At 40.6% G+C, this 17,377-nt stretch overlaps 1 protein-coding gene and 1 pseudogene across 3 annotated transcripts in view; both read left to right on the top strand.

Moving 5' to 3' along the window:
- The window catches only part of CHN2 (chimerin 2), a 328,816-nt gene that overhangs the window by 53,202 nt on the left and 258,237 nt on the right, over positions 1-17,377 (top strand). The window lies entirely within an intron of this gene.
- Positions 16,866-17,356, top strand: LOC308645210 (transcription factor BTF3-like; annotated as a pseudogene). Its single transcript has one exon. The product of its transcript is annotated as a transcription factor BTF3-like (transcript).

The following is a 17,377-nucleotide window of genomic DNA, read 5'->3' as shown; positions in this document are numbered from 1 at the left end:
TGATGGTGCATCACAAGACCTGACCTTCTCATAGCCAGCCTTGACCTTCATCGAATCACAGCCTGATCCACTGGGACAGGAGCGTTGACACTGTTCTATTGTTCCCACTGCCAGCTTTCCTTTTCCAGGGTTCTGCTTTCCAGTGAAAAACAATGCAAAGCAAAAGCCAAACAAACCCCAGACACTTTCTACTCTTTATCTTGCCATGGTCAATGTTACATTTCTTGTTTTTAGGGGAGATGTTATTTTTGTAGAAAGAGCATTATTGTGTTGGAGCCATGTATGCTCTCCTTGTTCAAGTATTGATGCTTGAGAAGGGCCAGTCCACCAAGTCTGAGAGCACAGCAGTAGTAACAGTGTGTTGGTGGGCTGGAAGGTACCTGGAACTTGAAATGTAGACCTTGCCCATCTCAGCAAAGTGCAGTCTTTGTATCTTATTTTCTTGTAGGTAATGGAGGAATAATGTCCAGGCAGCTGAAGGGTAAGACCCAGAGGAACTGAGAGAAACTATATAACAGGCAGTGGTCCTAGTGGCTAGAGGTGACATCAGCAAAAACTGACACCTGCTATTGGACCAGATAGCTGGACTCTCAACTGGATGCCTGGGGCTTTGGGCTTCCTACTCAGATCTGCCTTCATCCTATATCCCCTGCCAATTGCCCCTCTAGTGTGCCTCCAGTTCATTAATCTAGTCTCCACCAGATGTCTGTAGCTTGCCTTCCTTCCTCTGCAGTTCTGCTGCCAGGACTTTCATTCAGGCTCTGCTCTTACCCAGTTAGCTGTTCTGATCATGTTATTCCCCTACTCAGAGATCTCTGTTGGGTCTCACACCCTGAAGCAGCCTTCTGCCTGGCCTTTCATGTGCTCTGACTCTTTCCTCTAGATTTCACTCTCATCTCTTTGCCCAGTGCTTCCCAAACTTGAGCCCCTCAGAACAATCTGCCGGGGAGCTTGTTAAATGTACAACCCTCAGATCCCACTTTGAAGGACACATATTGGGCCATTGGGGGCTGGAATCTGAATACACCCCATCCCCAGCCCTTTTTATATTATATTTTGAGACTGGTTTTGGCAAGATGCTTAGGGCCTGGCTTTGAACTTGTGATCCTCCTGTCTCAGCCCCTCAAGCTGCTGGTATTACAGGCCAATGAAATGAATTCTTCATGTTTTAAACTCAGGCCATGTGACGTGGATGAACGAGGATTGGAAATCAGTGCTGTCCTGTGCCCTGGCCTGCCTCTTCTCACTAGAACTCTCCTCTCCAGGTTCCACGTCATGTGCTATTTCCTCCTCAGCAGGTCTACGATTCCAGCAGTCAAAAATGATTTCTCTTTCCACTCACTAGCCTGGTCCCATGGCCTTTCTGCTCTAAGTTTTACATGGTTTCCCTGCTTGATTAAAACCTCATTGTGTGTCAGGAGAGTATTTTTTTCCTCAACGTGTGTCTTGCAGCATCCAGGAAACCAAGTGCTTTCCAGCCATTCCATTATGAGGGATATTGTGCAATCAGATAAATAGATGCAGATATTACATTAATTGATGCTATTTTGCACCTGTAGGGGAAAGAAAAATAGGAATGCTATCTCAGGAATGGTAGTGACATAAATATCAATAATCAATTCGAGTTGTTTTAAATTTAGAAATGTGGCTTTAAGTGAGTAGCACTTTCAGTTGTGAAACTATGTATAAGAATGATCCTTTTCTCCAACTTTCCTCCCTGTGAAGAGAGTGCAGGGCTCCTGAAGATATCTGTGTTGCCAAGATCTAACTAACTTAACCTTATTTAGCATAAGGTTTGTGATATTATTGTTCATCTGCAATTATTTTGTCAATTATATTTGCTTTTATTCACCACCAGAGACTCCAGTTAGCTCAGATTTCTGTCAGCAGTTAAAGTGTTATGGCATTCTCTAAGATGAAAGAAAAATATCAGGAGTCAGCAGCTACTTATAGCTTTTACAGCAACACCTTTATTGATATATTCCCATTTTTAATATCCTTTTATCTGCATTACAAAAATGAAATTATGTATCCATTATTAAAATTAGACAGGAGATTTATTGGATCAGAAGTGCTTTTGTTCTAATCCTTAAATGACCAAAAGGTGGTTCTTTGATAATTCTGTGAGAGAATTAAAATTCCTTTTTATCCTAAAATGTTACAGATAGGAGATTAACCTAGTTGTGCTTCACCAGTGTAAGGAGGGCCTGTCTTGGCAAAGCAGGCAACACCAACAGAAGTTTCTGCTTCAGGAATGTACAAAAGACATGAGACTCGCAAGAGTTATTGTGTGGGTCGTTAAAGAATGTGAAAGTACAAATAAATAATTGATTATTTTAGACTAGGAACTCTAATTTCCTTGAGATGCTTCCTAGTTGTTTATGCCTAATAATATACATATAGCACCAACCACATCTAGCAGGTAGACTTGCTCCTTTTGTGCCCGAGCTTCTTAACAATTTATAATTATTAATTAATTAATTGCAAGTTATGGGTAAGGATGCCAAAATTGAATAGAAATACTAAAATGAATCAATAGGCATTTATTATGTATTTACTGTGTCAAATACTTTGAAAAGGATTGCAATTTAACTTAAGATGCCTTCCTGAGATAAGACCACTTTTTTAAGAATTGTTGTAGGAATGAGATGCTGCAAAGCACCTATGAGGTGAGTACTGAATAAATGCTAGGTAGTATTTTAAAGGTAACTGTGTGGAAGTAACTTACATGCAGAATCTCAGAGAGAAGAGGTTAAGACAATCCAGATATATTAGTAATGTTTGGATAGGCAGAGTTCACTCTCTCCCCAACATGGTGTTCTAATATTCAAATGCAGAGAAATGTGTCAGTACATGTAAACTGTGAATGTTTATCTTCAACTATGAAAGTGAAGCCAAATTTGGAACTGGTAAGGCCTTCATCATAGAAACAGAAGCCTCATACATGCACGCATGTGCACACACACATGTACCCACACATAATTCAAGACTGGAAGATGATGCATGGCAATTATTTTAAAGATTCAAACAATTAAAATTAGGGTGACAGAGGTTTGTTCTATTAATTTTTGAAGATGCTTTAAATTTTATATTCCATCTCAAGAATCTTACATGCTAAAATTCAGAAGTAAAATAAACTCATTATCTCTATCCCCTAAACAGTTATAGAAAGGCTCTGAGTTAGGAGATTAACCTAGGTTTAGGTACAAGCTCTGTTTCTGTGGGGTGAGCTAAATAACATCCCCCCACCAGGTTCCTGTCCAGCCAGAGCCTCAGAATGAGGTCTTATTTGGAAATCGGGTCTTAGCAGATGTAATTCGTTAAGGTGAGGTCAGGCTGAATTACAGTCGGCCCTAAATCCATTGACAGCAGATCTTATAGGAAAAGGAAAGACATATATAGACACAGGATACAAGGTCATGTGATGATGCAGGCAGGGATTGGAATGAAGCTGCCAGAAGTCAACTAGTGCCAGGAGTTGTTGATAACCAAGAGATGCTAGAAGAGGCAAGCAAGAACTCTTCCCTAGAGACTTCAGAAGGAAATTCACTTGCTTGACACCTCGATTGATTTTGGACTTCCAGCCTCCAGAACTGTGAGAGAATAAAGTTCTGTTGCTATAAGACCACCAATTTGTGGTTCCTTGTCATGGCAGTCCAGGAAATTAATACAACTGCCTGTCAGAGGTGCACTGTTATATACTGGTGCACCATCTTCTGTACTCAAGTTGGTCATAATAAAACTTACCACAGAAGGTTACACAGTACGGTCTACTATAACAAGTATATGGAAATATACAGATTTTTTTTTTTTACTTTTTAAAATTACATTCACATGTCTTAAAGTGCTACCCCATATACAGTGGGATTTCTGTTTAGGAAGAAGAAAACTAGTTTCTACCTGACCATACAGCCATGTAAGTGGCATGTCATAGTGCAGTCATTTCCCATCACAGGAGATGTAGGGTAGTCTTAGCCATCTAGAGTGTTAAGGACAGTGTATCAGCGTGAGATTGCACTTTAGTCTGTGTTATAGAAACTCAACTGCAGGGGCTTAATCAAATATGGATTCACAGAAAGTTTCTGTAGGGCTGGTAGGGTAGCCCTGTGACGCTGTCAGGGACCTAGAGTCCTTCTTTGTCAGTTAATTCTATTCTTAAATGTGATTTTAATCCTTGCTACCTGAAGATGGCTGCCCTACCTCTAGCCTCACATAGGTGCTCCTTCTAGCTGGAAGAAGAAAGGAAGGGTCAAAGAGCAAGAGGCAGCCCACATTAAGAAAGCAAAACTCCATCTACTGTAATTCATTTCTCTCCTTGTTTATTTTCCCATTCCCTCACAACCTCTAAAAAGTGTACAACTCAAAAAAAAAAAAAAAGGAATACAGAGAAAATGAGGCAGGAGCTGGAGGGAGAAGTACGATCAAAATGTGTATGTGTATTCTAAAATAAAAGAAAAAACGATGGAAAAAAAAAAAAAAAAAGAAAGGAAAACTCCCCCAGAATTCTTCAGCATGATTTTCATTGGCCAGAGCTAGGTCATTGTGACCTCTCCAAGAAAACGTGATGGTGACTGGGAAATTTAGTTTTGACCTCCAGTCAGTGCTGCTCTGAACAAAGTAAGTATTCTATTTGCAAGGAAGCAGGGGATCATGGACTCGGGGTAGATTAATTAGAAGTGTCTACCATGAAAGGGATTCTGGAATAGGTAGCAAATTGGACAGAGGAACCTTCCAACTGTAAGACTCACACTTAATTCATTTCCTAGCCTCAAGGCATTTATAGTTCACATTGGAAGCAGGTTCCAGACTCAGCTGTGTGGGTTTGAATTCCAGTACGAATCCTAACTAGATAAAGAAACTTGGTCATGGGTAAGTTTCTTACCCTCTGAGCCTTAGTTCCTTCATCTGTAAAACAGGGATGATAATATCTGTTATTTTGAGAATTATATGAGTTAAATATTAAAGTGTTAATTATGGTCACCCCTTGCTATCTATGGGGGATTGATTCTAGGATTCTTCCTATCCCTGTAGACATCAAAACCTATAGATATCTTTTATATAAAATGGCATAGTATTTGCATATACCTAATGCATATCCTCCTGAATGCTTCAAGTCATTACTAGATGACTTAATATATCTAATATAATTATTTGCTCTGTCAATACTTATTATACTGACTTGTTCAGACAATAATGTCAAGAAAAAAGTCCTATATGTTCAGTTTGGATGCCTTTTCCCCACTAATATTTTTACTCAGTGGTTGATTGAATCCATGGATGTGGAACCTACTGATGTGGCTGACTATGTGGTGTTTGGTACTAGTATACTAAATAAATGTAGCTATTCCTTTTCTGCTAAATGGTCAGCTCCCCCCATGTAGGCAGGAAGTATGTCTGATATGATCACCATGGCAGTCTCTGTGCTTAGTACAGTATACTTTAACTGACCCTTGTTAATTAGGTAAATAAATGATTGAGACAACTTGTGCTTATGCTATCATAAAGCATATTCAAAATAATTAAGATTTGCCAGTTCTCAAGTGAGCTTTGGTACTTGTATTTGAAGCTTCTTCATCAAGCTCTCTGTATTAAGGAAAATGAATGGAGGTATAAGGACAATAAGTTATTTTGATTGGCATTGTTAGTTGGAGACAACAGAATCTATTCTGACAAGTTTAAGCAGAAAAGATCTATTACAGGATATTAGGGACCTTAAAGAACTAGGACTATTCCATCAATAACTCCCTTGACATCACCACTTTGGCTCAATATTGGTTTTATTTGGGACTGAACATGAGACTCTCTGCTGTAGCTATCCTAGACAAATTATACATGCCAGATCTGTAAGAAGAACCAATCTCCCAGTACAGTTATTGCTTAATGCCTCCTTCCAAATTATGAATGTGTCTGCTTATCAGAGCCTCATTCATTTTTAGACCCATCACTGCAAAGGAAACTGGGAAATATAGTTTTTAGTGTTCTAGCAGGATTGCTAAAAGATTGGTCAAGGAGCTTGGTCGGAGAATGTAGTGGATAGCACAGAATTCATTATGAGCAACTGGGTGCAGTTGTCCCACCGAGACAGCTTCCAGGTCGCACAGGGGTGAGACCGCTAGAAGGAGACACTGAAAGATCAAAGGAACATAGTGAAGAGCTCAGGGCAACATACTCAAGAGCCTGAGGGCAGGCCCCCAGGGATGGACAGTGGGCTGCTCTTGAGGGATGCAGACTGGCAGAGAAGGAGGAGGGGTAGGAGCATGGGTGGATCACGTGTAGAGTTTCTGCATTTCCCTCTGCTTGGTCACTGTCCCAGATGTTCAGCTTTAGACCAAGGAGGTTCCAAACAGAGTCAGCAAGCTCCCCTGATAGCCCAGCCAGCCTCATCTTGGCAGAGCAAAGGTGGTAAAGGAGGGTTCACGTGGTAACTGTGCAGTGTGCCTCAGGTGGCCTAGCCTGTGCGACCTTCCATCCTGCGCTGAAACTTTGGACACAAGAAGGAATAATCATGAAGCAAGGGGAAGGAGTGTTTGCCAATCTGAGAACCCTTTGTTCCAACTTCCCCAGCGTGAGATTGGAAGAAGAAGCTGTGTGATCTTCACAAACAGAAGAAAAAAATAAAAACTTGGTTGGGAATATTATTCTCCTTTTTCTCCTTTCCTTTCCTTTAGTCTTTCTCTTCAGTTTCAGTTAGTGTTTTACAGATTGTGTGAAACAGACAGTAGGACAAATGAGCAATTAGTTGGAACAGATCTTGCAGACAGCCAAGATGGCAAGCTGGGTAATTCAAGTTCGGAAAGGATCTTTTATACAACAGAACAAATAGCCATAATTTATCACCAACCCCCTGCCTTTTATAAATCCTTTTCTTGGTAGGCGATTGTGGGGATTGGAATGATTTGCTGACATCACTTCTTTCTTTGCAGGCCGTGTTCAGCCTAGTCCTTTCCTCTGGTGTACCTTGTGGAAGGACAGAATCTAAAAATGCAACTTGTGGTATGCAGAAACCATTTTTCTAGAAACTGATTTAATTTAATGCCATTAAATGCAATCAGAAGTTACCAAGTCTCTTCCTGGAACTCTTTTCCAAATGTAACCTAATCCAATTTTTCCATTCCTTTGGTATTTAAGTTCCTGACAACCAGCGTGGACATTTTTCAGACAGAGCCGTTTGGCTGGTAACAGGTGCCTTTTCTCTTTCTTCTTCTTTGTTCACTGCATGTTAACATCTTGGTGTGATGTTAAGGTGAGCGGTAACCATTGGCTAATGGTCAGTGCTAGGCACAGCGAGGAACCGTCATGCCATGAACATGATTTTTAGGCCAAGGGTGTGTCAGATGTTTGGGGTTTATGGATGAGACATAGCCCTGCCCTCAAGCCTCAGATGACTTCTCAGTCTATTTCAGAATCATAGAGTCACATGACGGTGTGAGAAGACTTTAATAATGCTAGAGTTTAATGACTCATTCCCACTTTCTTTTAAAAAATATTTTTTAGTTGTCGTGGACCTTTATTTTATTTATTTTATTTATATGCAGTGCTGAGAATCGAACCCAGTGCCTCACATATGCTTGATAAGTGCTCTACCACTGGGCCATAACCCCACCCCCTACTTGGTTTTAATGTTTCTTTTTTGATTGAAAATGTTCTTTCTTAAGAAAAAAGGTTGCAATGTGAACACTCTTCAGGAGGGAAAAGGTCATTTTTCCCTTTGTTTTCACTAGAACATTACTACAGTATTTAACTTTCACTATATGGTTTTGAATGAAGGTAGTGTGGCACACCTGTAGGTAATATAATTGTCTCTGATCCTATCTCTCCATATCCCTCCCACTCCACACACATTCAGTGGAAGGTGGGGAGGGGAATATTTTCATTTTCCCGAATCTTCCAGAAGCTGCTCTGCTTGGATTACTTGTTCAGGGAATTATTTTAGAGCCCATTTTCTATTCAACATAAATTGTAGCTACATCAGGATGTCTGGCACGGATGCTCTTTGATTGACATTTGAGGCCTTTGTATGTGAGCTCCAGGGTAGGAATACTCCAGCAATCCAAGGATCCAATTCTGTAGTGTCTGAGGAGGGGCATATGCCTGCCTCCACCCAGATCTACTGATCAGATTTTTCATCAGCCGAAGACCTGGAAATAGTAAGGTGCTCTGGCTGCAAATCCCTTTTGTCCTTGGAGAAGCACATCCAAAGCAATGGACATGGTGCTTTCTTGGAATCCAAGCCAACCAGATAAGCATGGATATTGAAATATCTCCTGGGTCAAAGCAGTTGATCTCCGGAGACTTTGCTGATGAAGACTGGAGCTGTCCTTGTCATTAAAAATCTACTTTGCTTTTCCAAAGTGCCTGGCCTGAATCTCTGACCCCCAACCTTGGTTTGTTCACCTGTTGACTTAGTACCCACGTGTGCTCACAGCACCTGAGCCTATGGAGTAACCACCAACCCTCTCAGAAATCTCTAAGTATGGTCCATACCACCTGTAGTCCCACTGGGCTTGTCACACAGCTGTGTTCTCTTATATGTATCTATAAAACACTGCTTCCATGGCCTGCTCTGTGGTCTTGGGGCATGTTTGAAACTGCACTTTTGGACTCTCACAGTTCAGCCCAGCCATCTCCACCCCTTCATATTTCAGAGGGGACCTCTGCCCTGCTTGTCCCTCATGCTCAGCCCTTCCAACTGTCCCTTCTTCATCACCATCCCTTTGTCTTTGTCCTCTCACTCTTCCACGTATCCCTGCACCTGGACGGGAGCAATGATCTTGTAGATCCTAGAATAATGGAGGTGAAGGTAACCTTCTGTACCCAGATCACCTTCTTTTTACAAATAAAGAAATACAAGCTCCACTGGGGTAAAGAAATTGCCCTGTTCTAAACTAGTTGGAGCAGAGTCAGGTCCGCCATTCTTTCTCCTGGTTCTGAATTCATGCTACCCTGCTCTGTGATGTCCTAGCCTTCTGTCCCCAGTTCCCTACTTTACCCATTATGTATACTCAAGTACTCACATTTATTGTGCTGAAACTTTTAATCTTTCTATTTTAATCTTTACTTTCAATCTTTCTCTTTGATTCTTTTGAGCACAGTTTTGGTGGCCCTCTAGGTAGGATGACTGATGATATGATTTATCATCTGCACTGAGTCTCTTGATATTTAAAGAGATGTTAGGGCAACAGAGATACACCAGGACTATCCTGGGCAAACCATGGACTTAAGTGCATACTTCTTGGAGCCTTGGTGGGGAAGACCAGACTTTCTCCTAGAATTGAAGGTTATCTGGTTGGGCCCTGCACTACTTTTCTCAGCTCTGTGCTCAAGAATCAACACAATATTTTGCTCAAGTCAATTTGCCCATCCTCCCTGGTGTCCTCTATGTCGATTTTTGTTTGGGAACCTAGCAGTTTTTCTCTGCTTGCTTCTCTGTTTTCTCAAAGGTCTGGTTATAACCCATTTTTCCATAAAATCTTCTAAGTGGGCTTCATCTCCCAACCTGTGCTATCCATTTGACACTGTAAAATGAGGTGTTTTAATATGCTTCATAGTAGAGAGGACAGTCTTATGTCAGTCCCTCTATAAATACATCTGCTCTGACAGTGTGAGAACCACACAGTCACACAGACGGAAAACATTAAAATGAGCAAAACAAATCAGAACTCAGTTTTACTGATAAGTATGTAAAATTGTACAGCTTCTGCAAAGGGGAATCTGACATTATCTAATAGAAGTGCAAGTACAATCCTGTTTCTATCTTCCTATCTGCATTAATGTGAAATGACATATGTATGAGGTCACTGCAGTGGCAGTATTATAATCCCAAAGGTTGGAAACATCAGATGTTCAGCTACATGGAACTATTTTGATGAACAGTAAAGTACCATGCAGCCATGAAAAAGAAGTATAAGGAATAACTCTATGTATGAATATGGAGAGATTACAGCATATAGAAAAGTGGCAAAAAAGGGGTACAGGAGAATAAATAGTGCTATGGTTTTATAAGAAAAGATGGTTGAAGAATGTGTGCATTCATTGTATATTCACTGTATATTTACATAGGCATATATATTATGTATGCACATTTTTTATATTAATACTATTTGCAGAGAGAATGTTGGTCAAAGAGAACAAACTATAAGATACATTTATAAGATAAATTCCGGGAGTCTCCAGTAACTATAGTTGATAATACTATATTGTATACCTGAAGTTTACTAAAGGAGTAGATCTGAAGTTGCCTCATCCCTTCCTCCAGACACACACACACACGCACACACACACACACAACGATAATTGTATGTTGATAGATATGATGGATATTTTAATTGACCTGAGTGTGGCAATCATTTCACAATGTATACATACACACATCAAATCATCCCGCTGTATATCTTGAATACACACAATTTTTATTTGCCAATTATAACTCAGTAAAGCTAGAAGAAAAACAGGCCAACAATGTAAATATAAATAGAAACTAATGAAAAATGATTACTCACAGGAGGCAGAAGCCCAAGCAAGACGGTTCTGTGTATGTTTTTCTATCTAGTTTTGAATTTGAGTCATGTAGATGCATTATGTATTTGAAATATAAAAGTATTGAAGTACTTGATAATATTCTTTCCTTTGTAAAGCAGGGTTCAGTGTGATTAATTTTGCATTCCCTCGTTGGCAGTATTTCCACGCTTGAATTTGTGGAACTGAATAACCATCTGGAGAGGGACTTCAGGGCTATGCTGCTGGAAAGCCCTTTGGGTGGCTGAGTGAAGGCGAACCCTGGAGAAGAGGTGATCTCTCGGTGGGTCAGCACCAGGGATCCCACTTCCAGGCCTGGGTTTTGCTCTGCCAACCTGGGTTCCTTATGGAAGCTCAGCCACTTACTAGCATCATATCGCAGTATCTTCCTCTTATTACTCCTGGCCCTCCATAGAGTATGGAGTTTACTTTCAGGTGAGCATTTTATTCAGTTGTGTAATTCACCAGTCTGTGAATTCTGGACCCCAAACCTGTTGTGCTTGGTGCCATGTGCGATGGTGTCTCCTAGTAGCAGAGACAGTGGATCCTTTGTTCAACTCACCACTTTTTGTCCCCCTCTGACAATGTAATTTATAGCTCTTAGAGAATATAATTTAGAAATAACCCAAGACTAATAAACATCTTTGCATTTGCATTCTACATCCCTCATAACACTCTTGGACTTTTATGGGGAAAATTAGAGCATTTTTTTAATACAAACATCTGGGAATGACCCATTCTAGGAAAAACTTAAGAAACTGAAAGCAATGATAATTCTCTCCCTCAACCCCCATATGTAACTCATCAGTCATAATGATGTCCTTGATCACATGTCTTCAGAAACTATCTGTCCAGCTGGATATTTACTTTTTCTTCAGTTTTATATGCCATCTCAAATTATTTTCTAAACCATTCTTTTACAGAATGGAGAAGGAAACTGAGGTTCAGAGAGGTTTAGTAACTTGCTCAAGGACAGGCCAGGGGTATGATATTTGCATTGTATTCACTGTTTTCCCTAACTTGGCCACGCTCTGCTACTTGGGTCTTTGCTAGTATCTTTCATGTTTTCTTTGAGAGCAATTGTGAGTTATCACTTCTGTCACTGTAGTACCATGATTTCCTCCCAACGGGGCTCTGTTTCTCTTATAACATTGAGGACCTACTTACTACTCAGAGCTCAGACTCTCTAAGGGCCACAAATATCACTGTCACTTTACACACATTTTCCAGGTATGAATCCAAACATATGGTGATTGCTTTTCTTTAAAAAAAAAAAAAGCAAAGAAAAGAAAAAGAAAGATTCCTTAGAACATAGGACTGGTTTTACCTTCCTATACATAGTTTTTGTCTTAAGTAGAACTACTCTTCAGTTATTTACTTTGAGCCATGAAATGTTTGGTCAGTACATATTACTGCAGTTCCCTTAAGTAAATAACTTGTAGAGATCAGGGAGGACTTTAAAAAGGATGCAAATTCACAGTGTTTTAGTGATTATGCCTGGGCTCTGCCCTCACAGAAATGCAGATTAGATGTCACTGTACACAAATTTTTTCAGATTAACTCATGAAAAAAAGCAATAAAGGAAGTGTGGTGACTTTTAGCTGGTAATGACTATACATCTACAGACAATAGAATCAGAAGGTCTTGTGTTTGTTATGTAAGCGCCTGGTTAGGGATGGGATAACATTCCCAGTGACCTCATACACAAAATTACAGACAGCTTTATCTAAGACAGGCTGTGAAGATGGTGTGCTCCAGAACCTGTTAGTTTACTCAAAAAATGGCTCTGCCATGATGTAAGACAATATTGATGATATATCAAGAACTGGATAAAATTGCTTCATAAAGTGTGGGTATTAAAAGATCACTATTTCAAAATATATTATCCAATTGTGATTTTGAGTATGCATGTGTCAATCATATGCAAGTGAACAATTAACTGTTTCCTCTTAGGCCTTAAAAATTTGTGTATTCAAACTGACCAAAACACTTTTTTCTTAATCTCCTTTACTCATTGGGAAAATGGAAAGCTGCTTTATTTCCAATGTCACTGTATCCTCATATCTGTATACTTCTACTCACAGAAAATCATATAGAGACCCTATTTACCTCAGGACACTAACCACCCTGTAGAAAAGTGTAACAGGTACCATTGGTGCAAAACAAATGTCCTCAAATTCAGTGGCAATAAAACAAAACCCTCTTTTAGGTTCATGGGTTCTATGGGTCAGAAATTCTGGAAGGGTGCACAGGGTACATGTTTTTTTTTTTTAATTTTTAACTCTTTAGTGTCCAGGATCTCAGCTAGGAAGCTGTGAAAGCTCATCTGGAATCATCTGATAATGTCTACTCACTGACACCGGGCTTCCCCACAACATGGCAGCCTGGTAGCCTGCCAGTCAGATCAGTTCATAGCTCAAACACAGAAATTCCACAAAACCAGATGAAAGCTGTGTTGCCTTTTTCAACTTGGTCTTTTTCTATCAATGACGATCCATTGTTTCTTTTGCCATCTTCCTTCAATTCACATAAGTCAGAAATCTTCCCAAATTCAAGAAGAGGCTACCTAGACCCTGCTTCTACTGGAGGAGTATCAGTATCCATTGAAAAAGGACATATGGAATGGGAAATATTGCTATGGCCATTATTGGAAAATGCAATCTGCCCTAAAGAACTCTGGCAGGCCCTCATGTGTCAGTAATAGAAGATTGTAAACCAGAAGAGAGTCACAGGGAAAGTGCTATGGAATTCAAGATGTTTTTCCACAAGGGAGGAGGAGTAGGATTAGGACGTTTGCAAAAGCGATGATGGGAACTATATATAAAACTATGGAGAAGGAAGCAGCTGCATGAAGATGAGTCAGAGAGAGATGGCATTCAGTGTTGGAGTTTGGAGGTCAATGAGGAGGATTGCCTGGGGCAAAAATAGGGAAAGAGACCCACAGGTACACAAGGGAAGGGGGAGGATGAGATCCAGAGAGGGAGGCCCTGCAGCTGTTCATGCTTGTCCTCATCATGTCTAAAACCCCACATCTACAACTCAGCCTGCAGCATTCTGGCCTCTGCAGCCACCACTCCTCTGAGACCTCTCTGACATAGGTGCCTCTTTGTAGTTTCTTTTCACAGTTGCTTCCTCCTCTATGCTACTTCTGTGGAATCTTCCCTGATAACCCATCTTTGCTGCTATCCTTCAGGTTCCCTCCTTGGCTGTTGCCCAACACATGAGGGTGGACTTCTAGTGGAACTGGGCCCCTGAAATGAACTGTAGATTTTGTGACCATGTGTGATCACACAAGTATTTCTAGGAGATGATCCACAGCCTTATCAGAATCTCAAAGTGGTCTCTGAATTAAGAAAAACCAAAGGTTAAGGTCAAATGTTTTCTCTGGTACATGGATGCTGATCCATAATGGGGGAAGCCAAGGGAAGAATGGAGGAACTTTGGATTAGGCAGAGGGGAGTGAGGGGAAGGGAGGGAGTATGGGGGTGAGAAAGATGGTGGAATGAAATGGAAATTATTATCTTATGTACGTATATGATTGTACAAATGGTGCGACTCTGCATCAAGTACAACCAGAGAAATAAAAAGTTGCGCTTCATTTGTATATAGTGTTGAAATGCATTCTGCTGCCACGTATAATATTAGAACAAATTAAAAAAAAAAAAAAAAACAAGAAAACCAAAGCTTAAGGTCTACCACATAGTCATGCCATTCCTTAAAATCTATTTTCAGCCCACATCATTTAGTGAAACTGTAGGAATACCTCCCTGGCTACACATGGGGCTTTTCAGGAGAAGTCTAAAAAAATACTGATGACCAGGCCTTGACCCCAGACCAGTGATTCACAATCCTGCCTATGGGGTCCAAGCATGCCATTTGTTAAAAGCTACGTAAGTGATGCTAATACAAAGGCAGGACTTGAGAGCCATTAAGATTCTATCCAACTGTACAAAGATATCTTCCATATGAAAGAGTATTAGTTTGATAAGATTCTCCGGCGGAAGGGCTGTATAGAATATTTCCTATGCCAAATACATATGGTTGTTTTTAAAAGCTTTCAAAGAGAGAATTAACCCTGCTTTGTGTCAGTCACAAAAATGACCCCTGTAGCTAGTACTTTCAACTTGTTTTCTCTTTACGTTCCAAGCTTTACGTACAGCTTAAGCTGTACTGCCTTAAAGGGAGTTAAATTATATCAGACTGTCAATTTATTTATTTATTTATTTATTTATTTTTTTAGAGAGAGAGAGAGAGAGAGAGAGAGAGAGAGAATTTCAACATTTATTTTTTAGTTCTCGGCGGACACAACATCTTTGTTGGTATGTGGTGCTGAGGATTGAACCCGGGCCGCACGCATGCCAAGCGAGCGTGCTACCACTTGAGCCACATCCCCAGCCCCCAGACTGTCAATTTAAATGACAAAAATCTGGGGTTTTCTGAAGCTTTAGAGTAGATTAGACACAATTGCTTTCTTTATGTTGACTCATTCAACTCCCTAACCACTTAGTTCTTTACCTAATTATTTCCTATATTTTTGTCAAGAAAGGGTATAGAGCTTTGGTTTTGGGAAAAAAAAAAAAAAAAAAAACATGTCCCGGAGATGGATGGCAGGACATGGCGACATAACAGTGTGAATGTGCTTGGTGTTGCTGAACTGCATATTTAAGAATGGTTAAGATGGGGGGTGGGGTTGTGGCTCAGCGGTAGAGTACTTGCCTTGCACATGTGAGGCCCTGGGCTTGATCCTCAGCACCACATAAAATAAAATAAAACAAAAATAAAGATATTGTGTCCATGTATAATTAAAAATATTTTTTTAAAAAAATGGGTCAGATGGTAAAATCTGGGTGGTGTGTATTTTACTGCAATTTAAAATGAATATAGAATTTTTTTAAATTAGACAATTGTTAGGAGCAAAAAAGAAAGAAAAAGCAACTCAATTTAGGTGGAATAAATAACTGGCCTTTTAAAAGTTCTGGTATTTCTTTGCAAAACAATCCATCTGCTGGGAAAGGGAATGAGAACTAACCAGTTCCCTCAAATCACAGTGGAATCAGGAGCGTGAACAGCAGCTGCTGTGGAATGTTCAGAAAAGTTGGCCCCAAGTTGATGGATGAACATGCCTTGGAGTAGGCAGGAACAGGAGGTTAGGGACCCGCCTTCTCTGCATTCTGGCTAATCCACCTGTCCAGTCCACTGCCCTTATTCCTTCAACTTTTTTTTTATTCTAAAAGCACCATTTACTCAGCTTCAAGTTTTCCGAAGGCTCCGCATTGCCTCCTGATTATGTCTTCCCACCTCTTCAGGGCACTCCTGGTTTCCCTCCTGGCTTCTCTACTGTGAATATTCATTGGCTTCAAGACCCAATAGCTAAGAAGAGGGCACAACTTTCACTTGCTCTTGCAGACTCAGTCCGGCCAAACCCACTATCTTGAAACCTCTTAAAGCTTTGGTTTCTCCTGAGCTCATTTCTGCATACTAAACTCCCTGGCTGTAAGACCAAGCCTCCCTGAAGTCTAGCACACTATGACCTTGCAATAAGCATGGGACTCCTCCAGCAGAAACACTGATTCCACAGAAACCTCAGAGAGAATAAAGAATCTTGGCGCCAACTGGGCTAAGTGCAAAGAGCACTCTGCTTTGATGGGTGATTATAACAGAAAGCAAAAGGCTTTGAGTCTGAGTCAGCTCACGAGGGCTGTTTGCTTTTTTTGTTTTTTGGTACGAGGGATTGAACTCAGGAGCGCTTGATCACTGAGCCATATCCCCAGCCCTTTTTTAAAATTTGGAGACAGGGTCACTCTAAGTAGCTTAGGTCCTCACTAAGTTGCCAAGACAGGCTTTGAACTTGTCATCCTCCTGCCTCAGCCTCCTGAGCCACTGGGATTATAGGCATGTACCTCCACCACCTAGCCTGAAGCCAGTTTTGAATGGTAAACTCTCGACAGCAGCCCAAGTAATTATTAGATATTCTTCCTGCTGCATAACTATTTCCCAAATGACTGCCCAGATGCATGTGTCTTCTACAAAACAAACCCCTATACACCTACAGCATGTGGCCTGCAGGAAGTTTCCTAGGATACTGTTGCATCTTACCTGCAAAGCATGCACCATAAGGTCTAGTCCAGAAAAGGGAGACTCAATGAATATTTCCTTCTTCCCTAACTTCTCCCTTCTCCCTCCTTTCTATTCTGTCACCCCCTCCCACAAACAAGTTTCTAAAGAATACATGATCTCCCCTAATTGCCATCTTGCATCCTTGTGTGTGTGCCTAATCTCAGCTAGTCTGCCTGAGATTCCCTGAGCGCCAACCCTTGTCCCCTACACAGCCCCATTTCCGCTCTGAAAAGATGAAAGAAAATATCATGAACCAGGAAAAACTCACCAAACTGCAAGCACAAGTGCACATTGGTGGGAAAAGAACTGCTCACAGAAAGAAGAAGGTGGTTCACAGAACAGCTACAGTAGATGATAAAAAAAAACTTCAATTCTCCTTAAAGAAGTTAGGGATAAACAATATCTCTGGTATTGAAGAGGTGAATATGTTTACAAACCAAGGAACAGTGATCCTCTTTAACAACCCTAAAGTTCAGGCATCTCTGGCAGCAAACACTTTCATCATTACAGGTCATGCTGAGACAGAGCAACTGACAGAAATGCTACCCAGCATCTTGAACCAACTTGGTGCAGACTGTCTGACTAATTGAAGGAGACTGGCTAAATCTTGGCCCAAACAATTTGTGGATGGAAAAGCACCAATTGCTCCTGGAGGGATGATGATCATGAAGTTCCAGATCTTGTAGAGAATTTTGACAAGGCTTCTAAGAATAAGGCAAACTGAACTGATCTACTTCTGAAGAAG

The sequence above is a fragment of the Spermophilus citellus genome (assembly GCF_964194105.1).
Source record: "Spermophilus citellus genome assembly, chromosome: 3".
NCBI lineage: Eukaryota > Metazoa > Chordata > Mammalia > Rodentia > Sciuridae > Spermophilus > Spermophilus citellus.
The sequence above is the reverse complement of the archived record's forward strand: the minus strand, read 5'-3'. Positions and strand labels throughout refer to the sequence as shown.